We start from the raw sequence: 24034 nt of genomic DNA, 5'->3' as shown, positions 1-24034 counted from the left end.
AAAATTGGAAAACAAGATGTTAAGAGAGGAAAATGAAGTTAAAGATAGATTACACGCTATCACCCCCCCCCCCCCCCCCCACACACACACGCATTTTATAATCGATATTAAAATATATGCAACTTGGACCTTTTCATAAAACAGTGCATTTTGAACACACTTAAACGGCTCTGATCAGGATGTATATCGCTACCGGATCGGGGGGTTGGGATTAAAGGCAATGGGTTGGGACGTAGATTTAAATTTTAAAATAAAAGTGTACTGGGTACATGTATGCGCTTGAAATTAATCCCTGGGTATTTATTTAGTTGAACTCCTTTTGGTCGCCCTTATTTTCTAGGGACTTTTATCAGAGCAATAATTGAATGGTTAAACGATATGTTATGTTAATCATCTATCTAATGACTTCCGTCGGATTTTTTCTGCAAAGATGTATCACTGTTGACCAGTTTATTGCAGCGGCAATGATTGCAGCGATCTGTGTTCAATTGAGCAGTGAACACTGGTGAAGTGTTTCTGGCGTGTGATCACAATTAACAGGGCATTAATTAGATAAAAGTAAAGAAAATACGTTCACTAGCTTTTATGATTTATAACAAGATGCAAGCCATTTCCAATTATCGGAGAATATTACTGTAACAATGAATAAGCATATCAAACATTGTGCATTGTACTGAAAGTTACTGTAGTAAAAATATCTTTATACATCTTAAACAACTTAATACAATTATCAGTAATGAATTATTTCTGCATTCTAATATCAATACTGGAAGGATAAATATAACAATCAGTATATTTCAAAGTTTTTTCGGCAAGAATTAGACGTTCTGGATGTGCAACAGAGACTAATAAGTAAATGATCATACATTAATATAAACTAATTAAATTAAATGTCGTAAATTGGAAACAAAGATCAAGTACAATGATTTTGCATTGGTTCTGATAGTAGTAAATATGTAACAATGATATAACATTAAATGTAAAAATCATTGGACACGTCGTAGAATATATCATCATTTCGAGTCAAATTAGGTTTAATCTCGACCCCCCCCCCCCCCGCTGTTATCGATAAAATTTGCCGCACGGGTATGAATACCTTCCGACGCCCAGGGTAATTAAATAAACGATTATTGAATACTAAATCATATCTGATGAGTATAAAAATAGGTAATGAGATTTTAAAATATCTTAGTTAAAAAAAACACCATTTATTTATCATTTTTCCGTAATCAGTTAATGACCCTTTTTGATATCGTTTAAATATTTAATTACATCAGAAGAAACTAATAAGCGCCGTGGCGCATATGGTAGCGCATTGGCCTACAAACCCAAGGGTCGTGGGTTCGGATCTCACGGCCGGCAATGATTTTTCTCCAAATGCTCTTTCTATAAATTGCCACAAAAATTAAAATAATATCAATCCAGTAACAGTTCCTTCTCGGCTCGATACAAATTTGACAACATAAAATCAAGCATGCATTGATATATTTAGTATACACAGCGTTCCGATGATATGTATACACATGTGTTGAAATATAGACAGTGAATACAAAGTACATGTATACACAGGGATTGGTCTTGTTCAGTTTATTATGAAATCGTGGGAATATATTAAACGATACAAATGTGCAATGGGCCTCATCCTTTGACTTAGATTGTGATGCCTTTTTGTCGGCCTTAGACTCTGTTATTATTGCTGGTGTGGAAATCACTCCAAGTATTCTCATGATTAAGCTTTAAAATCATTCCAAAGACTGCATGATTTGTTCTCCATGACTATGTATTTCAAGCACTGGTTTATTTTGTATAAAGGTTATCCTTTATATATACTTGCCAAATTAATTGCAATGGGAAATTCGATTTTAAATAAAATTCCAGCTTTTGCTCCAGCTTTTGCTCGCTTGAGATAAGTCCTATACAATGGGAAGAGTGGGAAAGAAATAGATAAGAGGTACTTACCGGTATACATGCTATGAATTAATTTAAAAACAAAATAATTTTTGTGAGAGGCTTCTACCGTATATTTAAACGCACTGATTTTGTCACATGCCTCTGATGTACTATAGCCATGGTATACATCTATTTTTTATTATCCAAAATAGCTCCTGGACATTATCACAAAATTTATACTCTTTCACTAAAACATTCTACGGAAAAGAAAAAATCAACGGGACTTTTCATCAAGTACCCCCCCCCCCCCCCATGAGAAAACATGTGTACACACAAGTTGAAATTATCCGTCGAAAAGTATTATTGTACATATATACCTTGATAACCACCTTACTATCTCCTGTTAAATTAAGAATTTTATAATAATTATTGGTTTTACTAATAGTATAATGATATAAAACATTTTGCACACTTTATTTATTAGTTGTTATAACCCCCCCCCCCCCCCCCCCCCCAACCCCCACCATTGACACTAAATTCATCATGTTTATAGTTAGATGAATAATCTATATAATAATACGGTGTTCAGGATGTTAAATAACTAATAGGATTTTCGAGTTCATTAAACGGCATTATACTTGAAATTCATGAAATTTCGACTGCTCTAATCGAAATATCTGTGTCCCGATTTGTCTAACTATTTCGACATCCGGTTTTCAACTCCATCGCTTGGTACTTGATAAGTTGGTAGGGCTAGTGTTGCTAAGTTTGTGTTTCTTCTGTCCATTTCCAAAGGTAATTCCATTGACTGCAAATCAGTTTCATTTTAAATTTATACGTCTATATATTCTTTAATAACTTCCAAGTGAAAAGCTAGGTAATGAAAAAAAAAACCAACATTTATTCTTGGACCGAATTTTCTCGAAATAGTGAGACCATAGATTAAAGACTGTTTTAATATGCTATGATATTTAACAGAAGTTTAAATATTATACGTAATCTTTGTGATTGCATAAACCGTAAATTTATGCCTTTATTAGTGGATCATATAACATTGGTACATACAATACAGTTCAGTATTGATAAATATTTACAACCTGTCAGATTTTAAAGAATTTTATAATAAGCAGGGCAATACTTATTTTGAATTAGTTATATCTTTTAAACATAATTTACATAGTTTTCATGACATATTTTTAGGCAAATTAAAGGATGACAGAGCATACCTCTGATGCTGACACTTGTCATTTGAAAAAAAGGCATTTTTGGAAGACATTACCAACATCTGTGGATTATAATTCAATGCAAGAGAAAATCTAGAGTCATTAAACTAATGCAAACATGAATAAATCAGTCTCGAGTAACTTATTATTGAGAATCTGATTTATTTGCTTGGATTGGTTTAGTTAACATCACCCCATACTGTCTGCACTGTGAGTACTGGTATTTTAATAGATTGGTAAAATATTTTAGTAATTTTATATTATGAACAAATGGGATAAAATACCCCATGCATATGTGGGATAATAAATCCTATGACATCTATTTTATGGGATTATAAACCCTAAACTGTTATTTAAGAAAAAAGTGGGTTTTTAAACCCCACATTATTTTCATGGGGTTTTCTGCCCCATGGGGTTTATTGCAAAACCCCATGGGGTTTGCATGGGGTTTTCTGTGGGGTATTTTTTCCAAACTAAAATCCCATGGGGTTGGAACTTTTAAGTTCAAATATCTAAAAAACTATCTAAAAATGTTTTAATTTTTTTTCCATAAATTTATTTAGAATAAAAAACCCCACCATTTGGTACTAAACTTTGGTCAATAGTGTGTATGGAAAGAGGTGCGCAACGCCGGAAAAATGTCCATTCCGAAGTTGTCCGTCCCACTGTTAATAATTTATCGTAAGAATTGCCTTGACGCTAGTCACTTCAAAATATTATACTACCAGTGTATGAAATACAGTTCCGATCAGACCCAACCTAACACCAGATTAATCCCAAACTAAACCCGGGGTTTACTTTTGGGGTTTACTTTGGGTTTACTTTTTGAAAATTGGGTCCACTCGGGGTTTACCTTGGGTTTACTTGGAAATTGCTTTTGAGGTCAACTGTTCGCACTGAAGTGTGAAGCAGATCCGTCTTTTATCTGACAATCCTACTGTCTGTAATTCCTGCCCCTTGTATATTCCGAATACACAGTTAGAGTCTGTTTTTAGGGGTATACTTGTGACTGGGTTTACTCTCTGAGTCCACTCTGGGTTTACTAGGGGTTTACTCTGGGTCCATTCTAATAAACCCGGAGTAAACCCAGAAAGTAAACCCAGGGTTTAGTTGGGGTTTACTTTCTGTTAGGTTGGGTCTGATCGGTACTGTACCTCTGGTGACATTCGTTAATTAATAACTTCTGATATCTGCTAATACAATCCTTCCTAACTCTTTAAAGGCTAATCTGATTCTCCACATAACGGACCTCCGTACGTCTATTTATACATTCACTTACAATAGCAATACATATTTATATATGAACAATAATAAATATATAATACAAGCCTTAGGTCCTCTTGATCTACTTTAGGCTCATCTCAAACTTAGGAATCACCAAGTCCAATTGTTGGTTACCAAGCAGTTTATTAGCAAGCGTGATCGTATAGTCAAAATTACAACACCAATAAAAAGCAACCCAAATCAAAGATCTCTCATTTAAAATATAAAATATTTTTTTTTATTTCACATCCAAAAAAAAAATCCTAAATAAAGTTCAAGGCTCAAAAAATCACAATTTAAAATCAAGTAGAATTTTAAAGAAAATTCTCTAAATCTAAGAATTAAAAATCTGCTTTAACATTATTTTACAGAGGACTATATTACATTTTATTTGTGAATGATATTGTATTAATATGTATATGATAGACCCAGTACAACCACACTCCTACTAGCACTAGCTAGTGGGTTAACCCTTTTAGCTGAGTCGGTACAGCGTTGGTATTTTAACTGAACGGTCTCGAGTTCCGAGCATAGCTTTGGACTACTTCCTCTTCTATTACAGTATATAAATTCGAAATTGGGCTTGGAATTATAAAAGAAACTAATGGGATTCCCCGGATAAAGTTGAACAGAAGTAATTAATGTTTGATACAGTTTCCCACCAAATATACTTTACAATGAGACTAAAAGTAAATAAACATATACAATATGTATAATTATGAAATAAAAATTATGCAAATAATGCTAAAAGAATGCATACAGATTGGAAATAGGCAAACATACTCAATCTGAATTTTCTCGACGATATTAGATATATGTCTATATAATTGATAAACGAAACACAGTTTTATAATATTTACAATTACAACATGAATTATAATTATGTTGTGTTTTTTTAGCTACTTTCTTCACATCGACCCTATAGAATATATGCACATATAAGTTTTTTATGTTAATATGTTCCTAAATACAATAATTTATTTAATTAAAACATAAACAGCGCCTTAAAAAAGCTTAATTTATTTCCACATAGTTTGCAGGCTGGTTATCGGGCAGTTATAAATGCAGTGCTCAGTGCATGTGATTTATGATGCACCCTTCCACAAATTGTCAAAAAAGGTCGTTGAAGACCAAAACTATTTTTTAACCTCACTTGAGCTGATAGCTCAAGTGAGCTTTTCTGATCACATGTTGTCTGTCCGTAAACTTGTCACATTTTCAATTCTTCTAAAGAACTATTAGGCCAAATTTAGCCAAACTTACATGTAGCTCAAACCACCCTTAGGCAGAGAGAATTCCAAGTTGTGAAATTTACAAATCATTATCAAGAGACAGTTTATTTACTGTTAAAGTGTTGTTCATCTTCATCATTCAAAGATATCCTTCAAAGTTACACAAAATTCATTATATTTATGTATAATACAAATGATATTCGACTTTAGAAAATAAATCATATAAAAACTTATTTAACAACATTCAGTTTGAAAGTTTGCTTTTAAAAAAACTCGCATAGTTCACAATTTCATTTTTGTAATATATTCTCCAAACATAACAACAAAACATCATTCTGATTTTATAAAACTACCTACATAATACCTATATAGATTGACATATGTTTCGTATATCAATTATTTGAATTTTAAAATTGGCGAAATTCAGTTTATCCTTAACGAATAATCGCATTACCCTTACATCACACAGATATAGCAAGTTTCTATTTATCCAACACTGTAAACAGTATTTAATTCGCAGCGACTATATTTGCAAGATATCATTTGATTCACATGATTTTTTTTTTTAGCGAATTAGCTTCAACTACATCCATGTTAATATTGCAACAATAGGCAATAAATAGTTCGCTAATGTGTTCTGGAACTTAATAGTCATATTTTTATTGTCAAATTTGATCTATCAAAAAGAAATATTTTGAAACATTTTTTGATTAAATAACTAAATTTTGTCTAATCAAAATAAAAAAGAACAAAAGTTGTTGGGACAAAACATATTTACACTTTACACACTGTAATCAAGATGACCCCCCCCCCCCCCCCAACACACACACACACACACATTAAGAGAAAATTGAATTGAAAAAAAGTTTCATCTTCTGGATCAATATTTTCATCAATAAAATCTTTATCACATTCTTTTTTTCATATTTGAATCGGCGCTAACCAAGAAGTGTTGTTTCACTCCGATCCTTTGAACATATGTGAAATTTCCTTACGAAAACTCGAAGATTCGGTGAGGCTATCAATCGTATGCGCCCGTTGCAATTTCACATTTTAATCTAATAAAATATCGGGCTAAATACACTTAACGGTATAAAAAATAGCCTGATAACATATCTAAAGTAACCATATGTGTTTTATTAACACGATCGTATATGTCGTGATATTTATGGGAACAAGATATAACTAGGGCACCGTTAAGCGGAGTATCCCCTCGCGACATGAAATAATGAGTTATTGTGTGGTAGGTGCATTATTTAGGAATACATAATATGTAAAGAAGGAGACTACATTCTACTAACTCTTCATTACAACAAAACTACTTTTTCTTTACCTGTACTAGATCTAAATCTACAAAGCATCAAGTTTTTTTTATTTGAACTGCTTCCATTCATTTTGGTTTCACAGAGGTGAAGCGGAAGTAGTTATTGTTAAGTCGTATATAATTTCTGTTTAAAATTGTGTTATTTTAACGATATAATAAAAACACCATTGCGAATGTTATTGTCATTCAAATTTTAGACCACGTGGTTTAATTTGACCCTTTCAGTTTCGCAGTAAAAATCGTGCCTCTTGTTTATCGTATAATTCATAGAATTATACGATAAAAAGTATTTGTATTTTCTAATCAAATATAAAATCTAGAGGTTTATTGATTTTTAACTTTATCTTCATTAATTGTTGGATAAAATGTGACAATACAAAAAATAGTTTCTGTCTGCTATTGCAACAATTAACATGCTTTAGTAGAGATCCCCCATAGGATTAATTTTCGATCTGCGCCTGATCTAGTATTAGCATCAATAGTGAAATAGACTCTACTATTTTATGCAGAATGTTTCTTAAAATGGCTCCATATACTAGATTTTTATGCAAATCAGACACCCATTATTTTTTTTTAAATATCATATTGCACACCACAAGCATAAAAAATGGCTATGATTTTATTTAACAACCCAATTTTTATATTTACAACCACTCTACACGTGATTGAACACGAACGATAACTCTGTTCTGAATATTATCATTTAATATAAATAACCGCTAGATGGTGAAATAAGACATACATCTTAAAAGATTTTCATAACAACATAAATCAAAGAAAGATATGATATGAAAAACGACCATTACTTACAAATTTTGAGAATATTACCCGAACACTTATACTTCCGCTCAAAATTTCACAGGAACTGAACAAATCTCAGTGAAGTCTCGTGAACTTTCATTCGAGCACCTCTGGATTTTTTACATACTTAGCAACGATAAAGAAAACATTCCGAACACATTCGCAGGGGTGAACAAGTACTCAACTAATTGACTTCAAAATTATCAAGGTTTGTCCTTTGACCATACCAAATAAGTGTACAAAGTTTGATAAATATCCGTACAAGAGGTTTTTTAAAACTTGCTCCCAAGCTGAACACATACACACACACGCACGTCACCGATTCTATACCCCCCTCGCAACAAGTTGCGCGAGAGGATAAATAAAATTAAAGGAAAAAGAATAGAAAACAGTTTATTGACCATCCTAATGAAGCAAAACTTATAAGCGATTTTACAGACCATCTTTTTGAAGGCACTTCAAAATAGCACTTGTTAAATCACTGAACGTTTAACCAAAGACCACGCTGCTAAGATAATGCCCGATTAATTTCCCAGCGATATGTAGAAAGTCACCTGTCTGTACTTCATAAGATATGACGTCATATTTAACTTTGACGTTACGATCTGCATTCCTTTCGATCGTTCTTAGGGAATGTATCGTAACGGAATAAGTGATATTTATTGTGCATAATAAAACTGCTTCATTCCTTTACATAGACACGGTTGTAAATACTAGTGACACTAAATTCAATATCACCGATATGGAGTATAAAAAAATCAATAGTTTTAAAGCTTCGTAATAGGTAAATAACTATTCAAAAAACTAATGGTTTTTAGACTCCCCCAGCTACGTGTAATCTAATGAATGGTAATATGTATATGCATATAAAAACCGCTTGGCACAAGTGAAAGATAAAAAACAATCTTAATATATTTTACGTGAAATCGGCACAGGGGCCAAGCCCGTTTTAACATTAATTTCAATGTAACCATAAATAAAGAAAGGGGTCGAACTCCGACCCAGATAAAAAACTACCAGCTCGCCACAATAGCCTAATAAATCAATTATTATTTAAAACATTTGCAATATGCATGTATTTTTCAGAAAAGTAATGTCTAAGATATACTCATGCCGAATTTCAAGTTGATGGGTCTTAAAATAGCGGAGATATACGTCATTATTCTCTCGAAGTCGCCAGTTTATTTTTACTCGGACATTTACCGGTCCAGGGCTCACGATGGGATTTTGCCTATGACAGCAGCAGTAATGCAACATGTCGAGAAAAATTCGCACTAATCTTTTAAAATCTCACATCAAACGCATGCTACTTACATCCTTAAATTCCGATAAAATTCCGTAAATACTCTCCAAACTGAACTTTTATTCTGCAGCCATATCAACTTCTGACCAGCCCGGCCATTTTGACGTCTTCGAGAAAGACTGATTCTGATTGGACCATCAGGAATATTAACCAATGAAACTGAGTTTAAACATTTTCTATCACAATGGCTGGTCTGGTCAGAAGTTCAGGAATTCGACCCCTTTCTTTATTTATGGTTACATTGAAATTAATGTTAAAACGGGCTTGGCCCCTGTGGAAATCGGTGAATCTTGCTTGGGGAAACCTACCGATTGACCCGAATTTGTGTAAATCAAGCCTAAAAGGTAAAAATGTACCTAATTTCGATATTTCAAATAAACGAAATAATTATATAAACCCCCAGCAAGAACTGCAAAATACATTACTTATCGGAGGATTTTTCATAAAAATATTTTTGATTTAATGTCATTATTCACTTGCGCCGATGCGATTTTTATAGATTATTTACCGTGTTAGAATACACCCGTCACGTGCTTTAGAAAAATATATGCAGCACAACAATATATCAAATATAGTGTTGAATGTCACTGTCAATTTATCTAATAAAAGTTTAAAGAAACTCGCTCGATTAAAGTATTTTTCGATAATTAAAATAGTATCATTTTTCGATGTATATTTAGCTTTGGACCGCCTTAACATAGCCGCGCACACGGTGACACCTGTTGTTCACACTTTAGACTAGGACATATTCATGAAGCCCGTGTATTAAACGTTGCGATTGGATCAGTTACATGTACTCGCAGCCACAGCCAATCAAAAAACAAAGCTCATTACCCAGTTGTTCTGAAGAGATTGGTTAAAACCCTGGGCTTGTTGTGATGTTGAATCAGTTGCTTTAAAAGCTGCTTTCAAGTTCCAGTAATAAACATCATTCTAAGGTAAACATCCAAAATACAAAAAAAATACAACATATACAAAATCAAATAATATATATGATTTTAACATTTACGCCGGTTTTCTGCAATGGATGAGTTCATTAAAAGAACTGGATCAAGATCTCAGCCAATATGTATCATTCATAGTTTTTGAGCGCCGGTTAGAGGACGAGTTCGTTAGGATCATTCGAACACCCCCAGAGCACACCGTGTGTTTACATCACAGGCACGTAGCATCGGGGTTGGGGTGATGGGGGGGGGGGGGGCTGTTTCCCCCTCTCCTCTTTTTTTTGCAGCAGGCACTTTTCTTAACTGTATTTATATAATAACAAGGGCACCGCAAAGCGGAGCATCCCCTCGCGACATGAGTTATTGTGTGTAGGGATGTATTATTTATAAATATATAGTTATGTTAATGATAAAACCATATTCTACTATCCCTACATTCCCGCAAAAACTACATTTTCTTTACCTGTACTCGATCTAAATCCAAAAAATATCAAGTTGTTGATTTGAACTGCTTACTTTCACTTTGGTTTCAAAGAAGTGAAGCGGAAGATTGATAACTCTTACTCAGAAAGTTCGATTGATAACTCGTATACAAAGTTGTTTATGACATTGATTTAATGAAATAATAATTTGTAATAGTATTAATGGATTTGAAAGACACATGCATTTTTTATTTGTTATTTTACAAAAGTGTGCAATCTATGATAAATAGTTTTAGTTTTGAACGAATTTTGTCATAATGTATGCCCACCCTCCTTTACAATGGTGTAATTTTATCGAAGTTTTTGCATTAAAAATTGACCAATTAATATGCCATTGCATATGTTTTAATCTTTTACAATGAGGCATACTTGTTCAGAGGTTAAGAAAATTCAATTGGAAGTTTTTTTTTTAATTTTCTGGAAAATATAGATTGAGTCCACACACACTCATACACACACATACACACATACGAACACACACACGCACGGTAGCGATGTTATATCCCCTTCGCAACAAGTTGCGCGAGGGGATAAATAGAAATATCATGCCCCCCCCCCCTTTCCACTTTTGTAGGAGCATGTAATAAATGATATTAAAAATAAGAATTCTCATTGAATTAAACTTACATACTAAGGTTTTTTGTGAATTTGAGAATTCACCCTTTTTTAAGTGCTTGCCAAGATGAAGCTGCCCCACACATATTCAAAAACAATACGTGTTTGTATACCCTGTCATATTTCATATGGTTGGAAATTTTTTAGTTCAGTTTTCAGTTGATTTTGCATTTTAATATAACAAATACAATTTTTAAAAAGAAGACTATTTAATCGTTCTAGACCAGAAAAGAAAAGACAGACATTTCCTCTTAAATTTGCACGTTCTGTTTATAAAATGCATGCTTACATTAAACAATTTTGTTTAGTCAGTCAAGCTTTTTGGAAAGCTATTATTACTTGTAAAAGTATCAACACACAGCTGCGCGAGTCCACGTTGTATTGTTAACATATTTCGTTTTTCAGAATTCAGAAATAAAAATAAAGTTCATCAGCATAATGTTCAAGCATGCGATGACGTACGATAGTTTCAAATAAAGAATCAATTCACAGACAATCTACATAGACGGCTTGATTTTGGGAAAACAGACTCTGCCTGGGGGCGTATAGCATAGGGTTTGTTACTGGTTTGAAATGTTGACATATTTTCAAAATTGGGTTTGGGTGGAGAGGACGGGAGTGATTTGGATTGGGATGGGAAAATTGGACCTAACTGTGAGTCATCTGCTTGGGTATTCATATAGAATGGGTAGATTAGGATCAGATGTGTAAGTTTGCTCATTTGTTGTCATGAGATGGCGCCTATATCTATGGTATTACCACCGTTTGACAATATATGACCTGCCATCCGCCTAGGAAAGCACAGTAGCTGGCTTCCAGGATCTGTCGTTTTGTTGAAATCTAACACTATCTTCAATTTCAAGAGGGGCGAGTGGTTTAGATTGTTTGTCATTAATATGCTTTTGGTATTCGTGGTTTTTGTTTAACATTACCTTGACCTTCTCATGATCGATAACCTTGGGAATTAGTTAATCACAAGAGTCGGTAAAATTGAACGCAGTTGTGTACCTTGGAGGAGTTCTGCCGGGGATAACTAACTTCTAAGGATGTAGTTCGGCATTCAAGAATACCCAAGTATGGATCACGGCCATCAAGCTAAGCCTTTTCGAATATTCTCTTCGCAATTTGTATTGATTTTTCAGCCAAACCATTGTATGAGGGTATCGTGGGGAAAAAGAATAAAATCATACTCTTTAGCAAAATGAGAGGAATATTGAGGACCATTATCTGACACTACCTTTTGGGGAATATGTAACTTAGCAAAAATGCTATTGAGCTTCCAATTTATAGTTTTCATTTGCTCTTTGTGTCGTGAAGCTGGACGACCTCAAAGAGATGTCTGTAGTAATCAGTGACAATCAAAAAATCCTTGTTGTCCCACATTATCAAGCCTGTGGCAACAACTTGCCAGGAGTAATCAGGTACTGGGTGTGATTGTGGGGGTTGCTATGGGTTTAGATACCAGTGTATTAAACACACATTGCAATTTGACAGCAACTCTGTGGTATCTGATGAAATTTCGGGCCAAAATACTGACGTGCGTATCCCCTAGAATAATTTCTCGATACCCACATGACCTTTGCGAATGAACTCTTGAATTTTAGCTCCGAGAGTGGGAAATTTTAAGCAAGAAGCCATCAGTGACAGAAAGTTCGTTCCTGTGATTCTAGAATTCCATTATTTGAGTGGGGCAGTCTCTACGGCATTCAGGTCAAACATTAAGTATGTTGTGTTTAAGCAACTGAAATTGTTTATCATTGTCCGGTTCTGTATCTATCTCTAAGTTTTTTTTATTATTGATAGGGAGGTTAGTCAGTATAACGAGTGTATTTAGGCTTCCATATCTTTAGAAAGACGTCAAGATCATAGTTCTGTTATTGAAATGACATTTTCTAAAGTCTAGTTGGGGCTGCAAAAAGTGCTTTCATAAAGATAGGTACTAACGGACTGTGGTCTGTTTCAACTTTGACTTTTCGACCATAGATATATTAATGAAAACATTTGAAACCAAAGAGGATCGCAATCATCTCCTTCTCTATCTTGGCATATTGCACTTCACTCTGGGTGAGACTCTTAGATGCAAATGCTATAGACTGGCCTTCCTGCATCAGGGCAGCGCCAAGACCATACTTTGATGCATCACACAGTAGTGTGGTGACCTTACGGGGGTCAAAATAGGCTTACACTGGTCTTGGACTAGAAGTGATTAGGTCTTGAACCTTGTCAAAAGCTTTGCTTTGGGCACTATCCCATTCAAATAATACATCCTTTGCATGAAGAGTTTTAAGGGGACTTCTTATTTCCGACAAGTTAGGTGCAAACTTTGCTAAGTAAGTCACCATACCTAGGAAGGTTTCTTATTCAGATTTATCTTTCGGGGGTATCAAGATCTGGCCCCGGGGCCATAAAACTTAGACGAGCTCACTTTTCCACAATATGTTCCTTTTGTAAACGTGAGACTTAGATCAAAAGTAAGCTCGTCTAAGTTTTATGGCCCCAGGGCCAGGACCCACATTCTCTAAGGTTAGCAAATGGCCAAAATATTTCACCTTTGTGACTCCTACCTCCAATTTGTCTTTGTTTAACTTATGGTATCTCTCTTTTGACCTTATGAGAACTTTACGCAAGTTCCTGTCGTGTTCTTCCTAGTTCGACAAAATACAAGTACATCATCGATTAGAGCAACGACGCCATCACGACCTTCATAGCATTCATCAATCTTTCTCTGAAACTCGTCTTGTGACGATTTGAGTTCAAAAGGGAGTCTTAAAATACCTTTAACGACCAAATGGCGTATTCAATGTAGCGAGGTAAGAATATGCCTCTGATAATTTGATAGTCCAATACCCACTCCTAGCATCCATCTTAGTGAAAAATCTAGCTTTTGACAGTTGTGGAAGGACATCCTCAAGGGTTTACATTGGGTAAAGGGGTTTAAATATTGCCCTATTAAAGTCTTTCAGGTGAAGACAAACCCGTAGTTTGCCATTTGGCTTTTCGACCACTACAAGTGAACTCACCCGTTGAGTGGGCTTAGTGACCTTTTGTATAATGTGAAGAGATTCCATTCTCTCTATTTGGTTTTTGTCTTGAATGGCAAGGGGTGCCCTACGGGGTGGGTGTACTGTCGGGTTAATGGATGGGTCTGTGTGTATAAAATATTCCCCTTGGAAAAGGCTTATACCTTCAAAGACCACTGAGAATATTTACATGACTCGACTTGCATTCAGGGGTTCACTATTGTCTTAACTTGTGTTCAAGTTCCATAAGTAGACACGTTATATGAGACCAACGTCTAAACAATCATGCTCTTATCCCTAATATGGGAGGGGGAGTAGTCTCAACAATATGAAAATGTTAGACTCTGTGACTCACCTTTGTAAGTACAATTGAGCTCAATGCACCGAAAGAAACATACGGGGTTACCATTGTAGGCAGACAAATTTTGATCGGTTTGCTTCAGCTGGTACATATGGGACACACCTAATGAATTGCAGACATGTTTTGGTATTATGTTAACCTGTGAACCTGTATCTAACTTAAATGTGAAATGTGTTTTGTCTGAACCCCCCTCAAAATACTTGGTCATGGTTGTGATTTGTCTCGATGATATCTATGAAAAATTATGGTTCAGTATTTGATTGCTCTGGCAAGGTCTGTGATTCATGAAATGCAACAGTTTTACATTTCTTAGCAGAATGGACCCATCTATTGAAAGTCTTACACTGTTTACCCTTAAGCACTTGTAGAATGATCATACCCACATTGATCGCACTCTTGTGTCATCATCTTGTGAGGATGCTTTGGTCTGGCCTGCGGGGGTCCTCTTCGCTCTGGCTCTTTGGTGGCGTATTGATATGGGCTGCTTCGACCTGCCTTCTTTGTGTTCTGGTTGTGAGAATGGCTGACTGCATGGACCTCTTGGCCGGACATGGTCTTCAGCTGTTCCGAGAATACTCGTGTGACTGACCTATCCGTATTGCCATTTCTAATGTCAATTTTTTACCTTCTGCGATAAGCTATTCCCTCACTTGGTTATAACAATAATTCTCTATAGTAAAAAAGACTCATGTTTAAATTTAAATGAATTTATTTCAATCAATATTAATGATGCATGTAAAGTCTTCGACCAGAAATCGGTCTAAAAATCCGTTCTAATGTCCACCATTTCAGGAATTATATTTTGTTGGTTTATCACTTTTTTCCATATTTTCAAATGTCTATTTTTAGTCTTCAATCGAAGAAATTTGATATTTTGAGGCATAATTCACTATAATATCTAGCAGGGTCATTTCAGCCAAAAAGCCATCCTTGTTTCTCTCTTTCACTGACAAGATCTGAAAATCACAACATTAGTAGTTCAAATCAATGCATTGTCTCATAACTTCAATATTGATAATGCACCTTTGTGCGTTTTCTTTTATTTATTACATGTTTTCTTGTATTTGATAATGTATTGAAACGATAAAGCGTATGCATATTTTCTTCATACATCATATTTAGAATTACCCAATTTGAAAAAGAGATATATTGTCTGAAAACTGCAATATTGATAACGCATCTTTCTGTTTTATTTTACTTATTACATGTTATGTTGTATTTTATAATTTAATTTAACGGATACATATATACCGTTTCTTCATGAATCACTTTAAAAATTACCCCGTTTGAAAAAAAAATGCGTTAAATTTGGTAACAATCAATGCACTTTAAATGTGCGTTATTATGGCCCAAATCAACGCATGTGGAGAAAAAATGATGTACGAAGATTTGTCGAAATTGGTAAAACTATCATATACGATTAAATATTTGTTTAACTTAGTTTGATTGAGATTAGAATATTGGTTATCTTGAATAAAAATAAAAAGGTTTTTCGATTAGGTGATTGATTTTAACAATTGAAAAAACAAAACAAAATTATGCAATTATTATTTAAGGTTTGCATATCCACACATCACATGAACTGAGCTAATTAGCCGGCACGTGTCCTTTAACTTTGTCATCGTTTTTACTCTGTAAATATTTCTTTTCTTTTTTTTTATTTAAAAGGAAGCGATGATTAATTTAATGAAAACGAAAGCCGATCTAGATTTAAATGGCGTTCAGAAGCTTATGAAAAAAAAACATGATGAAAAAGACAAGTAAGGTAATTACTAAAAATTAATGCAGAAGGCGCATACCCGAATTTCTTGTATTTCTGAGTTAAAACTGCTATAATGACTGTAACTGTTTTACTTTTTTATAGCAATGATTAATTTGGGTTGATGACGTGGACTTATGCGTAGAGGCCTACATATTGTTCAATATACAATCATGGAATAGGCTATTGATTTTTTTCACCAGTTTATGGAGTGTATACAATGTTTGGTAGAAAAATTACTCCGGTTATAACTTGAATAAAATATTAGAAACTTGGCTGTATCTGTGAGTATGCCCTCTCGTTCCCAGTGATGCTAGGCCATATCTAACAGTGTGTTTTTTTGAATAAATATAAACACTTAATCTGACTCAATTTGTAAATACGAAATCAGATAAGAAAACTGCTCGTAATTTGTGATTTTTTTTTACAAATTGCATCAAGTGTCTTCATAATTAACTAAACAAAATTGATGTACACAAATAGCGCAATTTGAAAAAAAAATTACGTTGACTTGGTTCTAAATTTAATCCAATTGATTTTTGTTCAAAATTTAAAGCATTTTGAGTTTTTCCCCAAAGAAATTTTTTTTAGGGGTGCGTCATTACAATAGAAAAGACAAATAAATTCATTATAGTTTTTAGATTGACAATAAGACTCTTTAAAAAAATAAATGACTATAATAATAATGCATTACGTATGCCAAATTAGAAAATCACCACTGTTTTGTTTCAAATTCAAGTTATGTTAAAAATCCTTCCTTCACAGCGATTTTAGTCATTAGGATTAAGTTCATTGAAACGTAGCACTTTTTCACTAAAACGCTGATCAAAACATGTTGTGACGGTGACAAATGACCTAGTACAATGCAAACATACTGAAGTTTAGGATCGTATTCCTTTAATTATCGAATCACGCTCAGTGGTTGCCTTAATCATCGATCAATTCATTGTGTACACCTGAAATAGCCGGCGGGTTCTTGGTATTACTAAAGTAGAAATAAATCAAAAGTAAATGGATACCTACTACTGTGATGTGAAAGACAGGTGAGTGATTTTGATTCTCAACAGTACAAAAGTATTCTTTTGAAACAATTATATACAAAGCTTTGAAACCGTGGGATTACAGTATAAAATGAATCGTCACATTAAGACCTAATTGATCATTATTCTTTAATTGGTATATTCTCACTTATTTATCTCTCTCCCTCTGTCTGTTTCCCATCTCTTTTAATTTAACAATTATTCTGTATTATGTGAAAGCCAGATACTCACCATTCGTGTTAACAGTTTGATCATCATACAAACGCCATCCTATTTCATTGACTGTCATATCTAAGGCATTGCATGAATTGTATGGTCGGCACATTCCTGTCTGGAGATTGAAATTGAAACACTTGCATCCAAATCCACAGAACGAGGCGCACATTGCAAGGGAATCCGCGTGTTTGATGTAAATTGGTTTTACGATAGACACTTTGTTATCAAACTCAAGCTTAGCCTTATAATGTTGAGACATTAAGACAACCAGCATGTACATTAATGTAAGGAGCAGTAGACATCCACCAACATAAGATGCCATGATTTTTCCACAATCCTTTATAAATGTAAAAACTCAAAACTTTAATAGTACCTGAACATTCAGTTTTTCTTTCCGAAATGCGCTTGCTATCAAATATGACAAGTTTTTACAAACAGCAAACCAAATATCAAAAAATCAATAATATTGGTTGCATAACATTATTGTATGAATAGTGGATCCGACTTTGATTGCAAATATAAGGAGAAACAAAATTAAGACTTATGACAAATTACTAATGATTGACGTATAGCTAAAGAGAAGTAGATGACACCCGTCATTAATTTTCCTACGTAGCATTAGAACGAAATAACAAAATATTCGTTTCGCACAACTACTTTTCGAAGTAAATATCCTTCATAAAGTTATGAATTCATAACACTACGTCCGAAAAAAGAGAATGTCATTTTAACCATATTTAAGTTATTTGTGTTTTGCAGTTAAATTTCAAGGTATATCACGTTTAATCAAAGGTGGATTTCATAATAACCATAATATTTAAGTCCACACTTTACCCCGATCATTAAAAGGAACAACACTTATAGTTATATGCATCATAGCGCACTGTAGAGGGACTCTTGGTTTTTATTTGTCACAGAAAACAGAGCAGAATATTGTAATATAAATATATAACTATGCTTCCCTCGCCGCCACGTAAAAAACATAGATAAAAAATCACAATGTTATGTGTACAACAACTATGGAAACCTGTCAATCCGCAGCAATTACGACGTAAAACAAAACGAATGGCGGATTCAATCTCACAAAAATGAGTCTTAAATGAACTTTTAAAAAATCTAATTTGTACATGCTCGGGTAGAGCGTGCGCTAGAATCTGAACTTTAAAACCTAAGAATTCTACTGAAACACGTCATTCCCAAAACTCTTATTTCAGTAGCTATTACTAAGTATAAAAACGCTACTAAATATACGAAACAGAATTTCCGTTTCTGCGCCACAAATTGTTTACATGTCGTTAGGAGAACTATTTCTCGCTATACTAACGTAAATTAAACGCGAAAGTAAAATTATTTTGTTATTTTCCAGGTGAAGATTTAAATACGATTAATGATATTGGAAATCAATGAATTTCAGAAAACATGTACGATTGAAAACATTTAGAAGTTATCAGTCTCACATTAAACCTTTAAAATATCCCGTTATCGATATCCTGAAATCTATATTGTCGATATGAGAAAAAAAATGTAAATAATATTTAAAACACAAACAATTCAAAGTAAGATACCAATGTAACAACCGTTTTCTGTAATCACACAGATGTAGACGAAACATTATTAAAAAGATAGCAAACACTACCCTCTTTTTTTGCGTCCAATAATTATTTTTTTTGGTGAATGGCTTCGGTAGATTACGGTTGTGTTTGTATGATGCATCCGGCAAAACTCAATAGTTGTGTACATACATTTTGCTTTGGACTTATTTGTTAAATATGCAGTGACAGCTTCATTTGAATATTATTTAATAACGTAATACGTAAGAAAATATACATTTATACAGTTACACATTGATTGGAGTATTGCTTTTTTTCACATGCGTTCAAATTTCTTTTGGAGGAACACTTCGCTTACTATACGTAAAGTTTTATTGTTTCTTGCTACTTGGAAAGCAAAAATACAGAACGATTTATCATAACATTCTGTGCTTTTGGCACAACATAACATGCGCTGATAACGAAAGTGTTAAAATTCAAAAGTCCAAAGGAAAAATACAAAAGAGGAGCAGAATAACCACGGACCTCTTAAGAATTAGAGGTAGGACCAGGTGTCATGGGGGAGTGAACATCCTCTGGTGAACGGTCACACCCACTGTGTGCTCATTGTCGTTATGGAGGTGATTAATTATGATCTAACAATAAGTGTGAAAAACGTTAGTCATCATGCGGGCCAGTCTAAGATGTATTTGCTGACGAGATCCTTGAAACAACCACAGAAAAACTGACGTCAATTGAGAGTATTGATAGTCAATTAATGGAGGTAATGAAGATATTTTGCTTCATAAGTTAGGGAAGTTAGGAAAGTTAACTACAGAAAAATTGAAGTCATTACGTTTCTCATTAAGTTTTGTTGTAAAGTTACCATCAATGCCCCTTTCAAGTAAAATATCCAGATATGAAAGGGATGACGCAGACTCTGTAGTATCTTTTATTCGAATTCACTGAGATATATCGAATAATTTTTTTAGCGTACACGATTTTGAATAAATTCTGCTTCATAAGAATACAAAAATAAATCGTTAACAATTTGGCGAAATTGGTGCCCATAGGTTCAAACATATTGTTATGAGACCTTATTTCCAAAAAAAAAAAAAATCAAAGTACTGAAGAACTGACGGGAGTTGATTTTGTCGATGTTTATTTATTTTAAAATCAATGATATGTTATTTTGCATGACAAGTACATGTATACGTAGTTTCTAATTTGAATTACGCATATTTTTATAATATGAATTTTGGAACTTTTTCGACTAGAATGTCGAGAAACCTCCATATGAATCATGTTAAATAATATTTAAAGATAAAATTAATTCAATCAAACTATGTATCAGTGGTAGAAATATTTCTCGAAAATTGTATGGATCCAAGCCAAACGCTCGGCTGACACCGTAAATCTCCGACAAGGGATTACGGAGACAGCCGAGCGTCGAGTTGAACGAGACTATATTGAACTCTGGCGTAGGAATACATACGACTACAAAAAATATTTAAATTGTTCGTATCATTTAAAATCTGACTATTTTTAAGGTATTTGTAAATAAGTTTCCTTGAAAAACAATGCTTTAGCATACATTACATCGAATTCATCAATTAATTTCAAGAACTAAGTCTTGTCAGGAGCAATGATTTGTGCTGAGGTCCAAACACTGTTTCACTTTCGGTTTATCCGAGTGACTGCATAGGAGAGTTGATTGAAAATCAACTCCCAAAAAGTACATTGAACGCAGGACAGATAAGGCTACACATCGTTTTGATATGCAAATGAAGGGATAATGAGATATGCCGTCATTATATACATTGTACGCCTCGCCTCTGTATTTTGTGTTTTTATAAGTTTACAATAATCATTTGAAGAATATGGTGTTCTAATGGGGCCACTTCGACCTTCGCACTTTCGTCTTTAGGTCGAGGTGCGAAGTTGCGAAGGCGAACGTGCGAAGGTGCGACGGCGAAGAAGCAAAAGAGCGAAGATCCGACTGCGAAGCGCGAAGTTGCGACGGCGAAGTTGCGAAGGCGAAGTAGCGATACTACTGTCGCACCTTCGCCATCGCAACTTCGCACTCTCGCCTTCGCATCTTCGCATTTTCGCCTTCGCCTTTTTAAAATTTTGGAGCTCTCTATCGTTTAAAGAAAATGTTAGCTGTATAAAAGGACACCTGAGGCAGACGATGAACTTTTTAGAATTTATTTTCAACGGCCTGTGCAGATCCATAACTTTTTCTACGGGGGCTGGAGTGGATAAATAATTATATTTGTCGGGGGTGGGGCCGGGTTCCGAGACATATTTTGGAGATTTTATTATATATAATTAATAAAATTAAATTTTAGCATCTTCGCACTTTCGCTCCTTCGCCGTCGCACCTTTGCACTTTCGCCGTCGCAACTTCGCACTCTCGCACCTCGACCTAAAGGTAAAAGTGCGAAGGTCGAAGTGGCCCCATCGGAACACCATAGAAGGATGAAGAATTTTCATAATGTATCTGTCGTATTGGTGTGAATCTGCGTCCTAAAAGCGCTCGTCAGACGATGTAAACACGTGTAGTTGGTATTCCCGATGATAGCGATTTTTTTTTTATGATTTATCAGCTAAGTAGAATGGATATACAGTGTATTTGTTATGTATCAGATAGCTTAATAAATATTTTATTGTGATTTTTCGCATCTTCGCATCGTTAAGTAGAATGGATATACAGTGTATTTGTTATGTACCAGATAGCTTAATAAATATTTTATTGTGATTTTACACAGTTGATGAATTTCCGACCGACAAAATGCGTTGTTTCATTCAAAACATGAGGAGAAACTGTATTGTTTACTTTTAGGCCTATAAAATTTGTAAGTAGCTTTATTGCCAGACCGTTAAACTGTTGATCATTTTCATCAGAACAAATCGACACGAATCAGTTTATAGTACTTGTACTGACAATTCCTAGCTTTACACAACTGTTGTTTTGGTTTTCTTTTGTAATTTGTAAGTAAACAACACAAGACTGTGTGAAATCAGCTGATTTGATTTTCTGAAAATCAGTACAGTACAGTACAATAATACTGTTATAAACAGCTGACTTTATTTTCTGGAAATTGATGAACAGCTGATCAATAACACCTTTCTACCGTGTTCAAAATTATTCTAAGACAGTCCATTTAAATTTCTTACACATTCATTTAGTTGATATAAAATGTTCATGCACATTAATTCCCACTACTAGTTTTTTTTTATAACTCAGTATATTACTATCATAGCATTGTTTGAAATTGTCTCACAAGGGCTCATACTTATGATGCTGTGCTATTGGTAATAAAAAAGAATAAAAATAATAATAAACAAATGACTGCATGTCTCCATCTGATTTTCTTTAAATGAGGAATCTACATGCATGGTCATACATGTATATGGTACTGTTTGTGTAGAATGTCATTTGGTCATTTTACCCATCCATGCAACATATATGTAGACCTTTCATAAAACATCAAATTACTGTTGACATGCCTTATGCATGTAAATTGAATTGTACGATTTCCCATAATTAGTTTTTGTTATTTGCAGTATAATTTGAAAAGTGCAACACTGATTTGAAACAAAGTATTGACAAAAAATGTAAGTAAATAACATATAATGGTAAATCTAATAACTATATGAGACAATTCAATTAGAAAAGGCAATTTTATTTACGAATGGTTTCATGTTTTCAAATGATTGATAGAAACCTATGTTATTTATAAATCTACAATTTTGAATAGTTCATGTTCATCAGCTATAAGAGAGAAAAGTGCACTTTTAAGGTTAGGCCGGGTAAAATAAATGGGTGCAAATAAACTATCATGCACATATTAGGAATGAGGATGCTAATAATTTCAAATCGACCAAACCGAAAAGCGTGCGTGCCTAAAATTGAGAAATGCATATTACGTGCTTGTGAGTTGAGATCGAATATAGTAGGAAAAAAGAGACCTTAGGAAGGGTCGTATTATTTCAATAAAATCAAACGTAATACCACGGCATTCAGCATCTTGTTCTGCTCATGTTAGTTTTACAGTATCTAATATGCAAAGTTTAAAATCTACGAAGATTGTTAAGTTATACGTAAAAAAAAAATAAAAATCAGAAAATTATCTCCCTTGCGCCGGATAGTTTTTCAACCAATGAAATAAATGTAATTGTTCATATAATGCATTTTTCTACCTATATACATTTTTCATATAATGTATTTTCCACCTATCACAAAGGAGAGAAAGTTCACAACCCGGAGACATTTAATTATTTCAACTCTCTTATTTTTCAAGGAAGACAGTAACGATGTTAATGTTCAACTTCTTGTCAGCCAAATAACGGTTCCCATTTCCTAGACTTGACTTTAACGTGTCGGATTCATTTGCTTTCTTTGCATTCATTAAGAATCTTGTTAAATGCATATCCCCCCCCCCCTCCACCCGGAATAAATTCACCACTCCTTGTTAGATAACCATGATTTCCTTAGGTCAAATTCAGTTTTTTCATCTTGTATTTTTTATATGAAGGCCCCTTACAATATTTCTTCTTAGGTTTGTCACTGACTTTTTACAAAAGTTTGTGGGTCGGTAAAGTCCATAGAAGGCGAGGCGATAACCATGAGTTTTATACGTTGTAAGGAGCTATTACACTGTACATCGTTCCATTAAGTATTATAATTATAATTTTGTTTTAATCAAAACTTGAGTAAATAAATTCCTTTTTTAAACAATGTATAATCATTACCATTTTTCCATAGCGTGATTACAGTTAAGAACAACAGAAGGAATTGAAATGTTAAACCATTTGCAATTAATAAATATACACATCGGTCACACAAGAAATATACATAGAAATACAGCTATCAGATACTGGCGTTAGTAACATCATCGGGAGGACAGGCGGCGGTTAAAGTTTGACATTGCTGACATAGACAATCGCAGCTTCTTATTCTCCTCTCTCACAAATCATGTTAAATGTGTCTTGACACGGATAATCATGCCAGAAACCCAACTCTGAC

The 24034-nt window shown here is 34.0% G+C and overlaps 2 long non-coding RNA genes across 2 annotated transcripts in view; both read left to right on the top strand.

Annotated features, from left to right (window-relative positions):
• The window catches only part of LOC136273786 (uncharacterized), a 194663-nt gene that overhangs the window by 106424 nt on the left and 64205 nt on the right, over positions 1 to 24034 (top strand). The window lies entirely within an intron of this gene.
• Positions 2412 to 3783, top strand: LOC117681612 (uncharacterized). The gene is made up of 3 exons (XR_010712015.1): positions 2412 to 2685; positions 3091 to 3323; positions 3677 to 3783. It is a non-coding gene; the product is annotated as an uncharacterized lncRNA (long non-coding RNA).

The sequence above is a fragment of the Magallana gigas genome, chromosome 1 (assembly GCF_963853765.1).
Source record: "Magallana gigas chromosome 1, xbMagGiga1.1, whole genome shotgun sequence".
Taxonomy (NCBI): domain Eukaryota; kingdom Metazoa; phylum Mollusca; class Bivalvia; order Ostreida; family Ostreidae; genus Magallana; species Magallana gigas.
This window is presented reverse-complemented; position numbering and strand designations above follow the sequence as displayed.